General features: G+C 35.6%; 2 long non-coding RNA genes across 3 annotated transcripts; one reads left to right on the top strand and one right to left on the bottom strand.

The window, feature by feature from the left end:
- The first annotated feature begins 833 nt into the window (after window positions 1-833).
- LOC121870803 lies at window positions 834-10,679 on the top strand. 2 transcript variants are annotated; one of them, XR_006089781.1, is made up of 4 exons: window positions 834-1,067; window positions 3,205-3,612; window positions 4,329-4,386; window positions 10,578-10,679. It is a non-coding gene; the product is annotated as an uncharacterized LOC121870803 (long non-coding RNA). The 2 variants fall into 2 exon arrangements; XR_006089780.1 differs by having other exon boundaries at window positions 835-1,067; window positions 10,583-10,679.
- LOC121870802 lies at window positions 10,520-15,431 on the bottom strand. Its single transcript, XR_006089779.1, has 3 exons — window positions 14,321-15,431; window positions 11,753-11,890; window positions 10,520-10,664 (listed from the first exon to the last, which is right to left on the bottom strand). It is a non-coding gene; the product is annotated as an uncharacterized LOC121870802 (long non-coding RNA).
- Between the last annotated feature and the right edge of the window lie 2,310 nt (window positions 15,432-17,741).

The raw sequence follows: 17,741 nt of genomic DNA on the forward strand, positions 1-17,741 counted from the left end.
AACAAGACCCAAACACGAATGAATGGACACTTCAAGAGAGCAAGAAGAGGAGGAGAGTTAGAAGAAAATCTATTATCAAGCTAAGAAGAATACCAAGAGAGAAGACCAAGACATTTCCTCCACACAGGAAAACAACACACACAATCTAGCCGACCAAGCACTGAGAATCCCTGGCCCAACCCAACACGCACCTGACGCTAGCCTGACTCTGTCCTGTCGCCTCCTGGCCGCGTCCGGGCGAGTCGCTGCTGCCTCCAACTTATACTCCCTCATGCAAGCGGTGTTTAGCCACCGCACCTATTCTCTCCTCCTAAAATTCACTTCAATCCTCCCTTTATTCTTCCCCTGAACCTCCTTCCCCCCTGTCACTAGCATTTCATGTCATGTCATGTGATCTCTCTCTTTCTACCTACACCAACCAGCCAGCAACACATCCTCCTCCGCCTGCCTGGCGGTCCTCGCTCCCGCCGGTGATGGCAACCCACAAGCTGTCCTCTGAGCACCCTCACCAACCACCTCTCTCTACATCACGCTTGTAACCATGCTGCCTTCCCAGCACCAAGCTGCATTGTACATCCAATACAACATGTATACAGAGAGCAGATTGTGAGTTTCCTTTCTCCATCCCATCCTGAGTGTGAACCCAAATAACCCATACCCCACAAGGATACACATCCACATTTTCATTTTCATCGGTTTCCAAAGGACGGAGATAGGTAACTTAAGTATTTAACCTCTTGTGAGTTACAGTGCAAATGTGCAATTATATACTGTATTGAAATACATTTCAAATCTGATGTAATATCACTCATGACATTCCATCAACGTCTATGACGTCACGATTAACTTTTGGACCCAGCCAATAGATGGCGCTATTATTAAGGTGTCTGGCAACAACACCGTACAACCATCTCACATAGTTTAGTTGAACCTTTCCTGTCTTGGGGGGAGCATCTACCGCAGCCACAGTGTTTGTAAACAACCTCTGGTAGGAGAGCACTTGTCACCTGTGCTTATAATTATGGCCAATTACCACGTTATTTGTGTATGGAAAATAATATATCCAGGTATGTAAGCTTATGATAACTCTAGTAACTCAATGTTTATAGTTAAATAACGCTAGTTAATTCTTTTATTGGGTATTTTATTCTCTGATATCTGGATCCCACACCACGATGTTTCGGTCATCCGGGGAATCTAAGGAATTAGGTTAGATATCCAAATTATATTTTCCCGATATGTTTTATGCATTTTAAACCATCTAGACCTCCATATCTGTCGAAAACCACATATTTTGGATATTTATAATTCAGGGATGACCAAAACTAATTTTACCTCTTCTAGAAATAAACGAAGCCATAATAGTAAAGTTAATACAAATATTCAGAAGTTTTATGCCTTCGGAACTGTTAATGGGCAGTTACTAGCAACTCATGTGTTGTCAACCTGTAGTAAGAGATTTTGAAGATAAGACTGTGGATAGATGTGGAACAGCCTGACAGCAGCAGTCTGGATATTGAGACTGCCTATGTACATAAAATTAGGGTAAATTTACAGTTTCAGCCACAAATACTGTTCGACCACAATGAAACCTACCTAACCTTACCAAACTTGCTAGACATCCCCGCTATATTAAACAGAAAGTACTTATTTTGATATCTGGTACCTACGAAAGTAACTTTGTTGAAGCATTATGGTGTAATTTTAGGTTTTTAGTGTATGTGAGAGTACAGTACAGTACAGTTTAGTACAGTACTGTACAGTAATCTCAGACTGAACGGGTCAGCTGTTAACAAACAGACGACACGCAGTGACTGCAGACCTACAATAATTTCTTACGTTAATTTACTTTCTTGGTTAATATCCATTTGTAACGGAAGTGGTATTAGACATAACTAATGGTAAACATAAAATTGCTCTAACCGAGTTGTGGCTGAAACAGTAATAATACCCAAATTAGTCCTATTATGCATGTTTAAAGATCTGTTAAAACTGTAATTTACTGGTTAAGACTGACGTTTTAGGATAATATTTTTAATTATGTTTAGAGAGTGACTGGTCAGCAATATAGCCTTGATGTTGAATTAAGCTAACCAAACCTAACCTGACCTAATGTAATTTCACTTCTCTGTAGTATTTTACTTCAAAATGTGGTAAAATTGCATTTTTGTACAATTACGGAATCTCAAGAACTTTATCTCTGCAATCAATCGTTTCCCTCACAAATGACCTAGGTAATCTACGACCTGTGGGCCGCATGTGGCCCGTGGAGTGGTTGACAAATTCTATTTAATGTGGCCTGCAGTTCAGGTATATGCAGCCAGTTTATGGTGAATAAAGCAATATTTATTAAAAGAATAATCTTCACACACAATTCATTACTGTTCCATCACCTAAGCATCATTCTGGCCACTAATTACCCCGTAATTGAATAATGGACCATAGATTCGGAATCATCATGCTCAGGAGTACCTATAGGCAATGTTAGGCCTATAGGTTGTTCCATTATAGTTCCTCATATGCCAAGATTAAGATTGGCATTATTCTGGTGGGTGTGTCTCATAAGTAAGACATATGCTGTAACTATAGGAAAAACCAACGTATTAACAGAATGCTTCACTCATCTTCTGTTAAATGCTAAGAAACATTAACATATTACTTAAAAGATTATTATGATGGATTTGTTTTATAAATGGGAAAAAGTCTATGATTGTAAACTGAAAATATCGTGAGGTAGACGTGACGATAAACTGCTTCACTGTCCGTGCTAATACAATACAGGGTATTAACATTACTTTTGAGTTAGGTAGTATATAAATTTTGGTGGGTAGGCCCGCAGACTACCCATGCCTGACCTAACCTAACCTCCTAGAATTGTCTGAACTACTGATTGCATGAACTACTGATTGCATAGCTAAAAGTTCTCAAGATTTCGTGGTTGTACAGAACTGCATTAATACACAAAATGTAAATTGACACAACCTTACACTGCCCTCTTGTTAGCTCTATTTTTGTCACTTGGCTAAATTGTTGCACTTGTGATGTTTGTAACCATATCCTTGACTGTTTCATTACTGGCCATAGTTAGGACCTCAGATGAAGGTTAGACTCACCAGCGTATTTCACCTTTTGATTAAACACTAATGCTTACCTAACCTAATCCCCCAAGTTCTTTATAGTCATATAATATTTTGTTTGTTACAGGAGATAAGTACTGTCGCCCCAAGTGGTCATCAAGAGATGCAAGAGACTCTTATTTGATTGAAAATGGCCAGACTGGTGCATGCTCTATGGCACCTCAGTTACCCAGAGAGATTAGAACACCTACAGCTTATATGGTACTTTAGGCAGGCAAGAGGTGACTTAATTGAGGTTTATAAACATCTCAGAGGACATTCTGGAACCAGTACTTGCCATCAGTGTGTAACAGAGATGTGACTGCCGGCCCAAGCGAAGAGGATAAAAGTAAAAGTTAAGAACAAGACTTTACAAAATTGAACTACACCATTACAGCTGAAAATGACCTCTACTACCACCACCACCACCACAGCATCACCATGGCACCACTACCACCACAACACCACTACCACCACCACTATTACCTATGGCAAGGTAAATTATAGGGCAGCTCTCATTCCCTATACCTATGGGAAATCTTGATTCCCTGCAAACTGTTGACAAGTTGTATTTGTCATAACTCTACTACTGTTAGCCATTTGTTTTATCTCTGTCTGTGTGTTTGTCTTCTTTTTATATAATTATATCTATCTGCTCATGTGTATTTCTGTTTGTCTGTATTTCTAATTGACTGTCATCATGTGTCTTTTTCCATGTCTATCCATATCTCAATTTATCTATAACAGGATATACCTCTGTCTATATACAGTATCTATCTATGTATTTACCTGTATATCTGTCTACCTGTATATCTGTGTGTCAAGCTTTCTCAGTCAATCTATCTGTCTACAGTATACTGTATATGACTTATCTATACAATATCTTTCAGTGCGTATCTGTTTGTGTACAGTATTTTCATCTCTTCCTATGTCTATCTATTAGTCAGTCTATCTACAGTATATCTATCTGCAAGTATCTATCTTAACTATTGTATTTCCCTCATATTAAAGGCATCCCAAATTTAGCTGAGAATATTTAAGAAAAAGTTACTGTGTTTGTCAAGCATGCAAGGTTTGTAGTCCCAAGAAGGTTCACATAAACTAAATTTTTATAAAACAAACAACTACTGTACTGGATGACTACAAATTCATGAACATATTTTAATCATAAACTGTGCTGTATATTAAATGTTGTTTCTTCGTTTGTTACAGGTGAATTAGAGACTAAACCTTAACTAACAACTCGTGCATGGAGAAACTGCAGTCACAGGTGTGTGTTTCTGTCTTTTTGTACACTGCATCTGTCCATTTCTCAGTTTGTCTATAACTGTCTATCTCTATGTTTCTATGTCTGTATATCTTTCTATCAATCTTTCAATACCTGTAGTCAGTCGGTCTATCTTATCTGACGTCTGTCTATCTTTAAGAGAGGTGTTGACAGTAATTCAGTAATGTGCAGTGAGTGTGGAAAGTGGGTACACAAGAGGTGCAGTGGACTAGATGGTAGACTGCAGGAAGCTGTTGACTTTAACTGTTCTGTATGTGCAGATAATCATGTGTCCTTAGCAAGGCTGTAGATACTCAACTTTGTGGATGTGTTCCTGGATGATGTGATCAGTGCTGGAGGAAGTTTAGGGAGTTGCTGCCCTTATTGTCAGTATGAAAGGAAGAATGTATACAGCAGTGAAACATGGGCACTTAAAGAGGATGACATATGTAGTCTTGAGTTAGCTGACAGGAAAATGTTATACTGAAAGATAAGAAACACCCTTTCAGAGCTGCTCTTGTTTAAGTGAATTACTACATACATAACTTATTTATAATTTGAGGTATTGTACCTTCCATAGTTTATGACAAAAATTGGGGCAAAATTAGTGTTAGTGGCTCTAACTTTTGAAATGATTAGCAACAGCGGCGCTTAAATTGATGGTAATTAGTTTTCGTATTTTCTGTCCTAACGTTAGGAGTTAGTGGACACAACACTGACCATCATCATACTGTATATGATTCAGGATGACTGCTGGAGACATTTGTTTGGTTAAAAGTACATCTTATATGGCAGAAACACAGTGTATCTCTCAGTCTCTCTACAGTATTTATTTATACTGTATTTCTGTCTATATCTCAGTCCATCTATCGATATATTTCAGTTCATCTATCTATATCTTTCAGTCCATCAGCCTATATCTGTCTTATATGCACTGTAGATAGCACTATTAACCAAAATTTTTATTAAAGAATTGAGCTCAATCACCAAGAATACCGCCAAATTATTGTCATTAGTTGAAGGTGTAATAGACCCCAGTCCTTAAAGGCCCCAACATAATTACCAGACCATTAGCATTATGGCCCAACAGGACTGAGCTACACTGAAGATGGTTTGGATAGGTTGGGACCTATTGGAACTGCAGCCTATTTACTTTAAGGCCAATTTGTTCAACTATTTGTGCCATATATGTGATTAAACTCAGTACTTTAATTGATGCCATTCACTGAGTTGACAGTGCATGTGATTAATACCAGGAATACAAATATTTTCAGGAAAATGTCTAATATATTCAACTACTAGACCACTTTAGTATTATAAAAGAACCAAGAAAACATTGTCTATTGTCTTTATACCAAAACACTGGTGATTGTCTCTCAGATATCAGGAGTTGAATATCTGTAGTGGTGCATCATTGTGTCCTGGGTTCATTCCCCAGCCTGGGGACAGATGTGAGAAAGGTGTTATCCAGTGTGACCTTCACTACCATACATGGCAGGTTTTCTCCAGTTACAATACTACAGTTTCTTCCCATACTGTACAATATTAACAATGGGCAATGAAGGTCATAATAGAGAACAGACCTTCTACCCAATAAATGGTGAATTGATCATTAAAAAATAAATTATATCTTTATTCTTGATAGACATTTACAGTGACTGTCCCACTTATGACCCTGGTAGTTATGATGTTGACTTGCACAAAGGTGAATCATAACTTCATGTTGACTCACCCATAGTGAGCCTCAATTTTTATGGTCCTGATGAATGAGTCTTGTCTCGTACAACTATAAGTCGGCCTTCTCTTGCCACTCTAACTTCCCTTTGTCAGTTAACAAAGAAATCTGCATATTACTGTACATTCCTTGGTCTTTATTATGGAAGGCAAAGAATTATTATTGTCTAAGGATATATTGGATCTCTGAGGTGACAAACATGACCAATGATAAATATTTTGGTGGCAAGTCTGTGGTGTGAGTCTGGTAGTTTATTGTGTAGAGCTGACCCACCTGATCATCCTGTTATAAACTACAGTACTGCAGGGAGTGAAGACCTTCCTCAAAAGGTTTAACTTGGCAGTATTCAGAAGTTCACAGCTCTGTATCAGCTGTCAACACAGATGTCCAAAGTTACCATAATACAGTACAGTATAGTAATAGTTGGATTTAATGGCATTTTATGGTTTTTAACAAAGCCATTTTTTGATTACTTACTTTTGTCCTTGATGATGTGGTCCATCCATTATCAGATGCAGGTCAGGTGGGTCTCTACACTAAGGACTGTTGCTCTATAATCCTCACTGTGTACTTGAGGATGTATTGCATTTTTAACTCTCAAATGGAGCCCATCATCTGCAGAAGTTAGCTGTAGGGATGGTAGCCACCATCTGTGGAAGTTATGGCCGAGGGGTGATCCTTAACCAGGGACTCGGTGATAAAGAAGGTATCTGTAGCTTCCTTTTTTGCAACGTGTTCTGATATCACATTGACCCAACTGTACCCAGACTGTGGCCTCACACATGTGCGCTACTGTTTGTCTCTAAATCCAAAGCTATTATATAGAAGCTAACCTGAGGTCTAACATAAATTGTTCTGTGATATTTTGTGTCTATTGTAAAGACTCATGTGTTGTTACATAATGTTGTTGTACATCACTTATCTGTACAGTATTTTCCATATACCTGCATTGCCTATATGCATGGTGAACTGTATATCTGCATTGTTTATATGCTGAACTGTTTACTGTACCTGCATTATCTATATAGTATGTGGTAAGTATTGCTTACACACACAATTATTAATTAATTTATTAAAGTAAAATGGAGGCTTACCTCCTTCTCCACCTATCTCACAATTCACAGTATTGTACTTGGCCTATTGGCTCCAGTGCTTGGCTTTGATCCTAAATTCCATAAATCAATCAATCAATCCTAACATTACTCTCAGATACTTAACTTATTGTAGGAAGGATTTATGAGTCTCTAATGAAGTTCTCTGAAGACTTCAACCAGCTGTTCCTTGAGGTACTGTACTGTACTTAGATGGAATGTATAAGTAAAAACACAATATCTTGAACCATGTTGGATGTGTTCTTCCTCTGGGTGTGTGTACTGTACATTTGTGACTGTTCCACTCCACAGGCCTACATTTCAACTAAAAAGCATTGGAACCAATCCTGTCTGACATGTCATGCTTAACGAACTTATTAGTTTAAGGTATATACTGTACAGTACTCTTATAACTCAGTGTTACTTCTTATTTATTGTTAAAATACAGTGATAATCAATTATTAGCTTATTTATATAAACTAATTATCTAAATTTAAAATAAATGACGAGAATAGTCGACTCACCTCAACCCGGTGAATTATTTGATGGCCAATTACTTTCATCAGTCTAATCATTTATAATACCATAGTAATAAACTATCACCACTATTTATATTTTTATACTCATGAATCATGGGGTTATACAAAGTATTATAAGAAATCCATGATTTACCCCCCGACAATGAGTCTATTTCACGTTAAATTCACACAAAACCACTACCCAATTATCCGTAGGTGCTTCAGGGCTCCACGGGGCAAGTTACTACGGGGTTTTATTTACAATTTACGATTAATATGTGGAATTATACAAAGTAATTTCCTCATTTGCTGATTTGTAAACTGTGCCTATATTGTGTATACAGTATGCTGAATTGTATACTGTATATGTACCTGCATTGTCTATGTACTGTATACAGTATATTGCATTACCCTATCTATATGCAGAACTGTATACTGTACGGGTACCTGCATTATCTATATGCTGAACTATATACTGTACCTGCATTATCTATATGCTGAACTGTGTACTGTACTTGCATTGTCTATATGCTGAACTGTATACCTGCATTGTCTCCATGCTGAACTGTAACCTGCATTGTCTCTATGCATGTTGAACCAATTGTAAACTTATATAACTTTACTGAATGAATATCTGTCTATATATCTAAAGTGGTCTAGTGTATGGAAATATTTTATCTCTTCCCTGGTAATTTTGTGTCATCACAGGTGTTACTCTGTTGCGGTGTGAGCCAGTGTGAGGTAAATACTGTATGAACTTATAAACTGAGGTGTTAAGCTGCAGCTCATGAAGAATGACAATTTGTTTTCTTTTTGTTGCAAATCATAATACAGAATATATTTTTTCTCACTTTCTATCCATGTATAGTTTGGCTAAATTTGTCTTTTAAATACACTTGGACTTAGAAAGCAATCACAACATGATTTGAATTAATTTTTTTACAATATTCAGCTTCCTTTTGTGTTTTTGAGGACTTAGAATTAGTATGATTTAGTGAGAGTTGATCTGTTCCAGTACTTTACATCTCTTTCCCATTTATGTTAAACTAAAACGTATGAAGGAATTCAATCTCATTGGTTCTGCTCCATAATCTATTGACTGACTTATGTGGCAATGTCCCTGTTATAGTCATGTAAGTTAATATTGTTTTTGGAGATGCAGTATACTGTAGTGATCTCCGTTAAAGCAAACCATTTTTTTTTAAATTTGTCAACTCCCTGAATAATGATTTAGCCCCATGAGTATGATGACTTAATCCATGGAGTACAATGACTTGGCCCCTGGAGTACAGTGATAGCCCCATGAGTATGATGATTAGCCCATTGAGTACAATAAATTTGTTTTTCAAGAATGATAACCTAACCCTCTGAGTAGTGTCATCATACTCAAGGGGCTAGTTCATTGTACTCAGCAAGCTAATTCGTGGTATTCAAAAGGTTAAAATTTACTCACTGGATTAATTCCCCAGTAATTTATTTTGATTGTGGCTTCAGGGCAAAATTCACGTTTGTTGGAATGGCAGATTTATTTTGATGTCTTAAATCCTATTATGCCAAATATTTTTGCCTTTCTAAAGTAAGGTCTAGATGTGCTTAACAGTAATATTTTTTAAGTCCAGAAGTCATTGCTTTAAAAAGTATTCTAAGTCCAAAAAGTCATTATTTTGAAAACTATATTCCAAGTCCAAAAAAATCAGTTTTAAAAAATATATTGCTTTAAAAATATTCTAAGTCCAAAAATTCAGTTTATATATATATATATTCTAAGTCCAAAAATTCATTGCTTTAAAAGCTATTCTAAGTCCAAAGTGGCCAAAAAATATTCATGGGCAGATTTTGAGTAGATTAAAAATTATTCTCTGGTTTTTATGGGTAAAAAAATTCATGCCATTCTTAGGAGTTCCAGCTTGGCATCTCCGTTTTCATGATTATTATAAACCACAATGGACTACCTGGAAGTGGGGAGAATATTCAGTGGGAGCTTCGTGTAGGTTCCAGCATTTTATAACCCTTACAGTGCCGTGCTCTTCATTTATTGGCTGGCCCAGCATTTGCCAAGGTTATAAAACTACCCTACTGTACCTACAAGGAGCTCCCCACGTCCAGGTAGTCCATTATATTTTATTTATTTTTTTTTGTTAATGATAGCTTAAAGGGTTAGTCTCCGGACACTCTTTGAATTATCATTAGCCAAATTTTCTTCGACGCTGAACCTGGATAAAAAAAAAAAATATTGACTTAGGTATATCATAAAAAGCAAATTTTTGGGATTTTTTTCCAAAAAATTGGAAAAAAACTACTAATTGCTTTTTTTTTTACCCAAAAATTGTTTATAAACTAAAAAAAAAATTTTTTTTTCCTAGATTTGTTTTCAGTTTTATATGTACTTTAGTTTTATTTATATTTTTTTGTTTGTATACATTTTTTTTATCCGTAATGTATTTATATATTTTGTGGTATATATTTTTTCCATATTTATTTATATTTTTTATCCATAATGTATTTATACATTTTTTGTATTTATTTTTATTTTTGTTGTATATATGTTTTATCCATAATGTATTTATATTTTTGTATTTATTGTTTTCCATAATTGCTTTTTTCATAATATATTTCTATATTAAATATGTATTTTTTATGCATAATGTTTTGGTATAGATTTTAAAATGGCTTACTGGTTAATCTTTTTGACTGAAGCCAAATACTGTGTATACTGTACTTTAATGAAAGTATTTACATTAGTTTTCTGTAAAATTGAAAAATGCAGGTAAAATTAAAAAAATACATGAAACGACATTTATACATTTATTACTGAATAATGTAATGGCTCAATACATTATTTTTTGTTAGTGCAGGGCAAAACGGGCGGCAGGCAGGGCAGCACAGCAAAACAGGCGCCAGAGCAGGGCAGCACGGCAGTCCTCTTCAGAATAAAACCTATAAAAAATAAAATTACCTTTTTAACCACTTAATATAGTACAGTAATGAAGAATTATTCTATTGTAGGCAAATTTCCATGAATACTTGACAAGGACCAAATGTAGTGGACAAAAAAGAAAAAAAATCAAGTTAAAATTCCAAGCCCTTGCCTAATGATCCTCAAATTGTCAAATATCCATGTTATATTGTTCGTAATTGAACAGCAACTGCAGTAACTTAAATTATATTTTGCCTCAAATATAGTTACTTGAGCACTTAATATAAACCCTGGTGCAGGGTAACCATGGTAATTTTGCAGGTTCATATTGAGAAATGGATGAAAACCAAAAATCTTTCATCACAACTTAAAACTGAACCAAAAGTAAGTTTAGCTCAACCATAATGAGGGCTATTGATGCAGGAGAACTACAATATGTAGGTATTCAGTCAGCCTGTATATTTGGTTTATATTTGTCAACATTTAAAATCTTTGTTTCAATGACCTTGTTTTAAGAATAATTAACTTGTGAGCAATGCATTTGCTGTAAACCAAATTTACATAAATTTCTTGTACAGGTTGACAATCCCTTACCCGAAATCCTTGGGACCAGAGGCATTAAGGATTTGGGAATTTTTCGGTTTTCAGAATGGTTATTTTTTTTATTAGCCCACCCAGGCACAAGTCACTGACCCACATTGAGGGCAAAAAATATAATAATTATAATACAGGTAATAATAATAATTCATAGGTCGTGTTACTCACTTTTTATCTTTTATTCAATCTTGTATTTCTTTATTATTATTATTACAGTATTATTGTTATTATTTTATTTTGGTGTATTTTTTAATTTAAATTTTTATTTACTATGAATTATTATTATTATTATTATTATTATTACATTTTCGCCCCCAGGCCCAGATGTGGGTCAGTGATCTATGCCTGGGTGGACTAATCCCTGTTAAAAAAAATTGCTCCACAAAAAACTTTCAGTTTTCAGAGCTTTTCAGTTTTCGGAATTTCAGATAAAGGGTTGTCATCCTGTAATATGCTGTGCTGTACTGTACTTAATACCTTCAGAAACCACAATGAGATATGCTGTACTAACTTCAGTTGTTCCTGGTGCAGCAAGTCAGTCATCACAAACTTTACTTTTAGCATCTGACTTGGCATTAAAAGTACAGTAGTTTGTTGTATGGAAGGTGACGTCTCCTCTTCCTCCTCCTCCATCCCATGAATTGGTAACCTAGGAAAAAATTTAATTATGAGAAGCCATTTATGATTAGAATTTAAATAAAACAAGGTATCAAGATGGATATTTACCGAATTGTGTAGTACTGTATTTTCATTTTAAAATACCGTAATGGAGACCTACACTTTGTAGCTTGTTTTACGAGGAATGAAAACAGTTAATGACAACCCGACTTGTCAGATTTTTCCAGAAACGGCCGTGATGAGCAAGGTTATGTTTGGCTCCCCCCATAGATTTTTATTTTTTTTAGACTGGAGTCAGGCCCAGTTAGTCCAGTTTATCAAAGTTCTACTGTATTTAAGTAATCATCCTGGAAGGAATATTATTGTAACTTGGTACTTCTAATAAATCAATGTTACTATTAGTTTCTGAACGGTTGGTTCTACTTCCACAATCTTCGAGCATAAATGCATACAGTATACTCCGTATACGTTTTTGAACAATGTGAATCCTGAGGCTTCAGATCATATAAAATACTGTATTACATAATCGAGTGGACGTCGTAAATGGATACCAACACCATGCCTATCTTATATACGAGGGTCACAAACTTACAACCACAAATGTTACGAAAAGTGGTGGATGGGATTTCTGATCGAAATAGATACCACTCTTGTGAGGCGAGCATGCCGACTATTACACCACAGGTCACCACTTGTACAGCATAACTAGTATGACTTACAAGGATTGGAGTTTTGTCCTTTTATGGAATACAGTATCTAGTATGGAGTACAATGACAACCCCCAATCCTACACCCATCTCTATCTCTTGCTGATATTGCAAACAGGAGTACCAAGTAAAAGTGAATCTTCTGTAGTGTTGGCAGTCTAACAGATGTACAGTATTGCTTAGCTGATCTTGGTAAAGTATAGGACTTTTTAAATAAAGAGAATATGATTAAGAATTACATTTTGATCTCTTTATATGAAGACATTTGCTGTAATGAATACCAAACACTGACTAAATTATGCAAAGTTCTAGCCGTTGTGCAGTCTCACAATCCAATTTTACTGCTGTTAAACTTCATACAGCAGAGTATTGTATATAAGAATACTTGGTGATTAAATAAAAAGGTTTGCCCTAATAACAATGTAATTAATATAAGGATAGCTATATGAACTTCAGGAATTCAGCAAATTAATCTTAGTTCTGAGGATTGTTCATCAATAACTTCATTGAAGTTGGATATAAACAACTCAACCTTGAACACCACTAAATTTTAAGAATGATCAGCCAATTATTTTAAAATGTAGGTGCACTAGTTCCTTCTACTGCCGGCCCTAAGAGTAACGCCCAAATCATTGAATTAAAAGGATTTGAGTTCTACAGTATTGTATTGTTAAAATACAGTGAAAACCGAAGCTGCTATGCATAGACATTTGGTACATAGATGGAACTGTAGACTAGTATTAACTTTGCACTTAATTACTGTATAGTAGTTAATAAAAAAAGGGAGGGGGGGGCTAACAACAGCACTCAATAGGTTGAAGTAAAAAATGCTAGGATAAAAGTTATGACCAATTGAATACCTCAACTCCTCACTGTACAGGTAGTTCTGCTATAACGCGATAATTGTGTTCTTGTAAAATATCGTGTTATAGAAAATCGCGTAATAGAAATAACAGGGCTTATGGAGAAAATAGGGTTAGGTGCAGATTACTCGAAATCGAAAAAATTTAGTAGTTAGCCTAACACAAAGGATAGCAGTCTAAATAAATGTTACATTCATTTCTAATAATGAAATCATACAGTAAATGTAACACTTTACTTGATGGGGGAGAAGGGTGATTTTGAGGTTGATAAAATGGAGCTTCTCTTCAAGTGTTGTATCCTTTCTTTTACGATCATCACCGGGAATTCTATCACCAGAACGCTTCTTGTTGATATTCTTCTTTACTATATTCACAGTTAATACAGTGGGGTATGCTATAACGAACGGATCCTACTACGAATATTCCTATAACGAACGATTTTACCTATAAAATAGAGAATGCTATAACGAACGAAACTACTCCAACGAACATTTAATTTTTTTTTTTTTCTAATTTATTGTTTTTTTATTACAATTATTAATGATATTCTTTATTTCAGGGGTTTAGATGCATATTTATGCACTTTTATACAATTTTTACAATTTTATATTATATTTTTCAGTGTTAAGTGGTTGTATTTGGGGGCCTGGAACGGATTAATCCTATAACGAACAAGGTTCTAGAACCAATTAGATTCTATATAGCATACCCCACTGTACCACAAAATTGGAGAAATAGTAGGAAAAAATCGTGTTATAGCAAACAAGCATTCGCGTTATACAAATATCGTTCCCAATTCATAAATCGCGTTAGAGCAAATTCGCATTATCAAAACACGGGTTATAGCAGAACTCACTGTACTGCACTTTAACCACAAACACCACTTCTTACCTCAAAATTTATGAAATGAGCTGAAGTAACACCAGGCATCAACAAGAGATCCTTATTGATCACCTGTAAGTAGTTCTCATATCTGGTACAGCAACATTCTCCCAGATCCCGTAGTTCCAGCAACATTCCCCCAGATCTTGTAGGTCCAGCAACATTCTCCCAGATCTTGTAGTTACAGGAACATACTCCCAGATCTACATAATTCAAGTAAACTAACCGGCAACTGGATTCTCCGTCAATCATTTGGAATGGAAAAAAATCGTTGAATGGCAATTACTTTAAGTAAACCTTGAAACATTTAAAAACTTTTGATTGTGAATAGAATTAAAATATTCACCTCCCAGCACGGGACACAAACTCTCCCACCTGCACGGGACACTTTAAACCAACCCGCCAGCACGGGACACTTGACTCTCCAGCCAGCACGGGACCAATGAGGATTCGAGAACGAGTGCAAGGCAAAAATAAAGGCCATATTTCTTGTAACCGATCGCCCAAGCGGCTAACGAGCCGATCAGTGGTAAAGAGAATAAGTTTGATTACGCGAACATTTTAGTAATCTCAAGCAACAGATGGGAGCACCATCGTTTATCTTATATAGCATATCCCTGAGAAAACTAAGTTAAATACAGAAATTGTACAGGTATTTTGTTTTTAGTAAATAGGAACTAAATACATGTTATCCAACAATAAAAAGTTAGTCGGGTGGAATAGTTGAATATATAAACATTTCGATATACGATACCTTTCATTCAGCCTTCCTAAAGAAGCAACAGAGCTGAATGAAATGAGGAAAATAAACGGTATAATTGCCTTTTGAACCACATTTTTATCTTGTGCATTCACCTGAGGTATGGTTAGGGCCTTACCCTACCTACCATTCGGACAATGTTAGGTTTAGTTTTGTTTAGTAAATTACGTGGTCGAGAAATAGTTCCTTAGCAGTTAGTCTGGTGTGGAGGCAGCCTCAGTAAGTTAGCTTATTTAGAAGGGTGTAGGATCATGATTTACGCCAGAAATGGGTATTCGAAAGTTTGCCCCTAATCAGACCATTTTGTGTTTTCATATTCTTGGCCCAAAATAGGGTGATTGGTATTGCAATTTTTCACAACCATAGCCCTCAAAGTGATTTGCACAACTGTAAACTAGTCCCTCTCAAAACTTCGAAGTTCTATGCAGAGAACACTTTCGATTCATTCAAACCACGCGAAGTTCTCCCCAAACATTTGAATATCTTTCATGTGTTAATAATTGTGTAAGCGAAAATTAAATAAAATATTAAGCAACTAAATTTCAGTATAAAAAGGGACAAGTTTTCAGATTATGTACTTTGAATGATAGTAAACAAGATGCATTAGTCATAACTGAAAAACAACCAATGTTGACCCACAAATACAGTATATACCATGCAAACAAATCACTTGTGTATGTATATAGGAATAACACTACAATATGTAAATAATTTCGGAGATTGTTTTACCCAGATTGATTTCCAGCATGCCATATGGTATAGCACAATCAATTGCAATATCCAATATCATTAACTGGGTAAGTATTAATAGTACTGTAAATGAAAAGTCTCATACTGAAGGCAGTTCAGGAATATTGGTAAGGAATAGGGTCACGAGTTTTAAGCAGTTACCCAGAGTCGTTTTCTAATTTAGTACCTTTATCACCAACTAGATGGTGGGGTTTCCCGGGTAAAAAATTATACTGATAAGGGAAAAGGTCACCCAACAGTTATTACTACTCTTGAAGAGCGCGCTTCCTATTCTTTAAACCTCATTGCAAGGGACGAATAAGTTATAGCACTTTTATAACTGTGGTGTTCTCCGACACCAGTAAAGTGACCTAAGAAAGCGTTAAGAACATTAAACACCAACGCACTGTACTGTAACCAACGTACTGTACTGTACTAACTGATTGTTCTAGTGCAGCGAATTCAGTCTATCACAAACTTTACTTTTATCACTCTGACGTAATAAAAGTACAGTATTGTAGTTGTTATGTCCGAAGGTGATGTCTCTTCCTCTCCTCCATCCATGACGTAACCTGGAAAAAATTTAATTATGAAGCCATTTATGATTAAATTAAAATAAAACTAGAGTAATAAGACAGTTATTTACTGTATTATACTTTGTCATTTAAAATACTGTAATGGAGAACTACACTTTGTAGCTTTAATTTTACGAGCATGACAACCCGACTTGTCAGATTTTTCAAAACAGCCGTGATCGCCAGGGTTATGTTTAGCTCCCCCATAGTTTTGTATTTTTTTGGACCGAATCTGGCCCAGTTAGTCAGTTTATCAAAGGATTCTACTGTATTTAAGTAATCATCCTGGAAGGAATACTACAATATTATGGCTAGTGCTTCTAATAAATCAATATTACTTCAAGTTTCTGAGCGGTTGGTTCCTTTTACAACCTTCGAAACATAAATGCATACAGTATATACATTTTTGGAGCTGTGAATCACAGGGCTTCAGATGCTTATAAATACTGTACTTGATCAGTGGATGTAGTAATGGATACCAACACCATGCCCTATCTTATATATGGGGGTCACAAACTTACAACCACAAATATGTTACAAAGGTGGTGGATGGGATTTCTGATCAGACTAAATTTTCACTCTTGGGGTGGCGTGCCAACTAATACACCACAGGTCACCACTTGTACAGCATATCTAGTATGACTTACAAAAGTTGGTTTTTGTCCTTTTATGGAAAAGCAATTATCTAGTATAGATTACAATGACAGCCCCCAATCCTACCCATCTCTAGCTCTTGCAAGCAGGAGTATCAAGTAAAGTGAATCTTCTGTAGTGTTGGCATCTAACAAGATGTACAGTATTACTTAGCTGATCTGGGTAAGTATAGGACTTTTTTAAATAAAAGAATATGATTAAGAGTACATTTTGACACTCTTTATATGAGGACATTTGCTGTAATGAATACCAAACACTGACTAAATTATGCAAAGTTCTAGCCGTTGTGCAGTCATGAAATCTACGCCAATCAATTTTACGTTAAACTTCACTTTTAGCAGAGTATTGTATGAAGAATACACCTTATTGATTAAATAAAAGGTTAGGCCTAATAAAATGTAATTAATATAAGGATAGCTAGGGCGGATTCAGGAGTGGGCAAAGTGGGCAGCTACTTGGGGCCCTCCATTACAATATTTTATTAATTTGTTTATTCATTTGGATTATTTTATTTTCATTCTTTAAAAGTCATGTTTATCAATTCCATCTAAACAAACTATGCTTCAGCAAGCGTGATAGAAATTAAGCTAGCTACTCCTTGAAATTCATGAATACCTGGTTTCCTATAGGGCCGTATATTTTTAATAGATGCTATTGTTTGTGTTGCTAATAATATATTTAGAATTAGGAACTCCCAGATGTTTCAGAGCTC

Source organism: Homarus americanus, unplaced genomic scaffold (assembly GCF_018991925.1).
Source record: "Homarus americanus isolate GMGI-L3 unplaced genomic scaffold, GMGI_Hamer_2.0 scaffold16119, whole genome shotgun sequence".
Lineage (NCBI taxonomy): Eukaryota > Metazoa > Arthropoda > Malacostraca > Decapoda > Nephropidae > Homarus > Homarus americanus.